The following is a 5,015-nucleotide window of genomic DNA, read 5'->3' as shown; positions in this document are numbered from 1 at the left end:
TTTTCCAAATGTTTGACTCTGAAGAAAAAAAGCCCTGTACCTGGTTCCTGAATGCTGATATTCACAAGACACTCATTTATTCTCCCTTTCAATGTTGAAGCATGTATCTAAGAGTCTATTGCATGCTTCTAGTTTCCACAGGAAACCAAAAGGAGCCTTCAGTTTCTGTCATGTGATTAGTACTGGTTTCATTGTCCCTCCCTTTGACCCATAAAATCTAGTCTGAAAGCTGAGAATTTGTTTTACTCCACTTGAAGCCAGGAGTCTAACACAAGCAGGAAAGCCAGCTGGAGGTAAGTTGCAGTGAGACAATTTAGAAATATTATTTGAATGTCTATTAGATTATAGACATTTCCTGCCTCTCAAATGGAAATGTCCAATATCAAACTCAACAGATGACAATAAGTACTGAGCTTTCAACTTTGAATGTTCAGAGTGCAAATGGCATTAATTATGTTCAAAGCCAGAGTGCCAAACGCCAGGTATAAATGATCCTATTTATAACTTCTGTTTTCTTTGTTTTGTGGTGTTAATTCCAGCTCTTTCTAAGTATTTGCCTGGCATTGAACTGGCCAATATTCCAATAATATTCTTTTGGATATGTTAATTAAATATGTCTATAAAACTCATTTTTCTAGAATTTTAAATTGTTTTTCAACATACTTACTAGAAAATTGTAAATCATGAGTGACTCGTATTTACAGTTCACAATACATTTCTATTTCAGAGTGTAACTCTAAAGAAAAAGCATTTAACAAATGTAATAGTCTTGTAGATGTTATACATTAGTGCTGAGGATACTAAAGGTGAAAAATAAATCAATCAGTATAGAAACAACATGTATACCTGGAGAGACTGGCTGTGTCTGGGGAAAAAGCTTCGCATTACGGGTGAAAAAGCCTTTGTAGGACATACATAATGTTTAGGTTAAGAAATGAATAATAAGGAACAACCAGGTAAGGGACACTCAAAGAGAATAACATTGTAAGCAGAAGGGAGTGAAGAATGCAGTGCATCTGAGATTGAAAGAACTGCATGTATGAGAAAGTGCGGAAGCTTGGTGTGAACAGATCACAGTGCAAAAGACCTGAGTGGAGGGATAAGATGTGGGAAAGCCTTCCCTTTAGGGTCAGACAGGTAGACAGGAACCCTGGTCAACTGTGAGTCAGGATGGACATTATAAACACTGTTGAGGTGAACAATATCATTATCCTTGTTATTATTTGTATTTACTTATTTATCTTCTTGTGTAGGGGAGGATCTAACACAGGGACACTCAACATGAGGTGCACAACCACATAATAATTTATGAATTTTCTTTTGAGACAGAGCCTCACTATGCTTTCTGAGTGATCTCACAACTGTCACTGTCCCATTTCATTCGGCTGAGAAATTGGGATTACAGATGTTGGCCAAAATGTCGCATTCAGTGTCACGATATTTTTTTATAAAATCCTCTTAATAAATATGGTGTAATTTTATTTTAGTGAATGAAACAACTTATTTAAGAAGTTAGTGAAATATATACAGGACTAGAGAAAATAATCGTGAGGCAGAGATGACTGAGTATATTCAGTATGAAAAGGGCTAGGTCTGGATTACTGAGTAATAAAGAAAAATCAAAGTCATATACATCTGGTGTTTTACAATGAACATATAAACTCAGTACATTGTCACATTGGCTCACTTAGGAACAATAAGATATTTAGGAGTATTCTTCAATCACTGTTAATCTGTGTTTTTGTTGGTCATGTGGAGATGACAGGTTTTGCTTGGTTCTATCAGGTAAGAGCTTTGTGTAAATGCCATGGATGATAATTTAGATTAAATGTTGTCAACATAATGTGTAAGCCACAAGGTTGGAAATCACCTGTAGGATGATTATAGACAGAGGACAAAGGGGTATATAGGAAGGCACAAACTGAAATTGAAAATGCTATTGAAAGAATATAAAGCTTGTAAATTTGACTGAAATAAACATAGCCAGTGGCTGGAATTAAAGAGTGAAGAAAAACTTAGAGAATTAAGAATGAGTTTGTGTGCATGCTACTTTCTCAAATACAAAAGAACTGCATCTGAGGGGGTAAGAAGAATCTGATGAATCCTATGGTACTGAGATATCAGGACAAGAATGGAGAAGGCTCCACTGGCTTTGGTGGCAAGCAGTCATACAGATGGTTCCAGGAGACCACATCTGGTGAAGTGTAAAGGACCTAGGTGACTTGAGTGACTTTGGAGAAATTTTGAGGAGAGAAGTTATAGTTACATCTTCTAATGTCTGACTCTGCATTCTTTTCAACAAAAAAGAAAGATATCTCATGAGAAAGACATTGGGCCGGAGTTGAAAAGGAACATAGAGTAAGGAGCATAACTTTTCAAGGAAGGGTATAATAAAATTTATGTCACAGTGAGAATGAAATAGCTGAAATGAAACCCTTGTTGGATTTTAGGCAGAAAATAGAAGAAAAATCTTTGAGGCATAATTTGGAGAAGGTGAGAAGGATTCAGAGCAAATACTGTGGAAGGTCAGTATGGGGAATTGGAAAGAATTCTAGTCACCAAGGAGATTGAAGATTTGGTGGAAGAAATTTAAAATTTCACAATGACTTGTTAGCATTGTCTCAGGGAAATATCAGTCAAGTGACAGCCAAGGAAGAAGTCAGGGAGTTTGGGAGGAAGCAGAACTGAAATCAATTTTAAAAGTGAAGAGGAGAATATGATGAGTTAATCACAAGGGTACACTGAGTTCTAATGTAAAGTACAGTACATGCATGCAGCTGGGATGCAGTGCAGCCTGGCAAGCATGAGGTCCTGAACTTGATTCCCAGTACCCAAAAATAAAAATTAAAAAAAAAAAAATAAAACACATGGCTCTAAACAGTAATTACACACAGAAATGGTTGGGAAATTTGTCAGTCACTTCCTATCTCTGAGCCGTGGTTTATCTCATCATATAATGGCGATGTTTGGCCCCAGAGCAGTTTGCTAGAAGTGCTGCTGCCATGCACTAGGCCTCACCATCCAGGGCTCTTTGGGGAGAGGCAGGTAAGCTCCAGTGTTCACAGCTACGATGCCCACTTTACAACTAGGGTCATCTGCAATTTTGCAAATTTGTCTTCCTGGCCCAGCCCTGATCTGTCACTTCACTTCATTTTATTGCATCTTAAGCTGAACAAGTTAAAGATTATGGACTATATCATCTTGTAAGTGTCTTGAAGGATGTCTGAGAACAGAAAAAGAATAGAAACTCTGGACTTGTTGAAAAAATAAAGTCAGGGAGAAGATCAAGAGCATAATTCTGGAGGAATGAGACTAAGGTCAAATTCTGGCTATGCCATTTTACAACTAGGAATATTTTAAAAAACTAGAATAACTAGTCTAGGCCTTAACTTTCTCCTTTGTTCAGTTATATATGAGCATAAGTAATATTATTCAATGTTGGTATTATCTCAGTGTATTGAAGGCCTCAGGTAAATAAACATATTGATACTTAAAAGGTACTATGATCTTTGAAAGCTGAAAGCAGCTGTTTGAGTGTGGACAAAGTCCACATGTAGCAGTGATTACTCTTGGGAACTTTGTTCTTGTCTGACCTTGAACTTTCACAATGCACAGCTCACAATAGAATCCAAGATGTAGCACAGGTGCTGGCAAGGAAGAGTTTTCCTTCGTTAGTCGCAAGGTCTAGCCAAGATGCCTTTGTCTATTCATGTTTAATCCTACCTGAAGTCTATCCCTAACAAAACCCACCTTCATAGTGCAGAAATAAAACTGAATCTCAGAGTTTACTTTATTCAAAAACTCACAAAGAGGATTTTTCAAGGATAGAATTAAAATATGTACAGATTTATGAGACTTAGAACCCAGGATTCTTTACAGTGAAAACAGTAACTTTGAAATGGGGGTAATTGTGCCACCCTAAGGACACTTTGACTGACATTATTGGAGGAAATTTTCTTTTGGTCCATAAAGAACGGATGCCAAAGGTGCACCTAAGATGCACAAGACATCCTCAAACAACATAGTCCTTAGTCTTCAATGTCAACCATGCTGTGGTTGACATTACATATTGTCCAAGAAAAACCAAAGAAAACAAGACAGGGAAATACAATAAATAGTGAAAGTAAGGGGTGAAATGAAGGACAAAACTATGAGGTAGAAGCACATCCAGGAAATTCTAGGGGAAACCCTTTCAAAGCATAGCATATAGCAATGAAAGCAGTACCATATAGCAACAAAGGCAACTGCTGTGGAAAGAGTTAAACCTGATTTGTAAATCTTATTGCTTCCATTGGCTGCCTTGGCATGATTTTGAAAATTTCAGTATAAGCCCTGGGCTAGAGTTTTTATGGTGATAAAATAGAGGAGACAGAATATTATAATGAATGTTAAATGTGAACCAATATTCCATAACTGCCATTTATAGACCAAGTTGGACTTAAACCCTTCATTTATCATTAAATTACCTACGTTAGGTTTCACAAATGCTTTGATAATCAATTTATTCCTATGAAAACTAGAAAAATATGAACATTTTGGAAGACTTCTGTAGGCCAAATTGGACCCAATGTGCAGAAATCAACACAAAACTTAGTGCCAGTAAGAGCTTACAACTAGTAAATAAATTGCTGCTGTCATACTCTTTATCACTAAAAGAGAATTATGCAAGTCCTTCGCTTTCCAGAAAGGAGACAAAGTAGGATGAAGAAACTGGGTTGAAAGTATCATGGGGCCAGGGGGATAGCTCGGCAGTTTAAAGCACCTGCTTGGCAAGCTTTGGCAAAGCACCGGGACCACAGTTCACTCCCAAGCACCAAATGGTGCACCAGCCACATTCCCAAGGTGGGCTGAGCCACAAGAGAGAGAGAGAGAGAGAGAGAGAGAGAGAGAGAGAGAGAGAGAGAATGCAAATGAATAAATGAATGGATAAAATGTGGGAACTGGTCTTAAATCTATTAATCTCTTCATAGAAGTAAAATTTCCTCCTATGGTGAATTTTATAGTATGCAAATTAA

The 5,015-nt window shown here is 37.2% G+C and overlaps 1 protein-coding gene across 1 annotated transcript in view; it reads left to right on the top strand.

Annotated features, from left to right (window-relative positions):
• The first annotated feature begins 242 nt into the window (after positions 1-242).
• The window catches only part of LOC101565588 (N-formyl peptide receptor 2-like), a 7,775-nt gene continuing 3,002 nt past the window's right edge, over positions 243-5,015 (top strand). The window contains exon 1 of the mRNA XM_004644678.2: positions 243-293. The gene's annotated coding sequence lies outside the window, so the exon portion shown is untranslated. The remainder of the gene's footprint in view (positions 294-5,015) is intronic.

The sequence above is a fragment of the Octodon degus genome, unplaced genomic scaffold, assembly GCF_000260255.1.
Source record: "Octodon degus isolate 3935 unplaced genomic scaffold, OctDeg1.0 scaffold00206, whole genome shotgun sequence".
Classification (NCBI taxonomy): Eukaryota; Metazoa; Chordata; class Mammalia; order Rodentia; family Octodontidae; genus Octodon; species Octodon degus.
The sequence above is the reverse complement of the archived record's forward strand: the minus strand, read 5'-3'. Positions and strand labels throughout refer to the sequence as shown.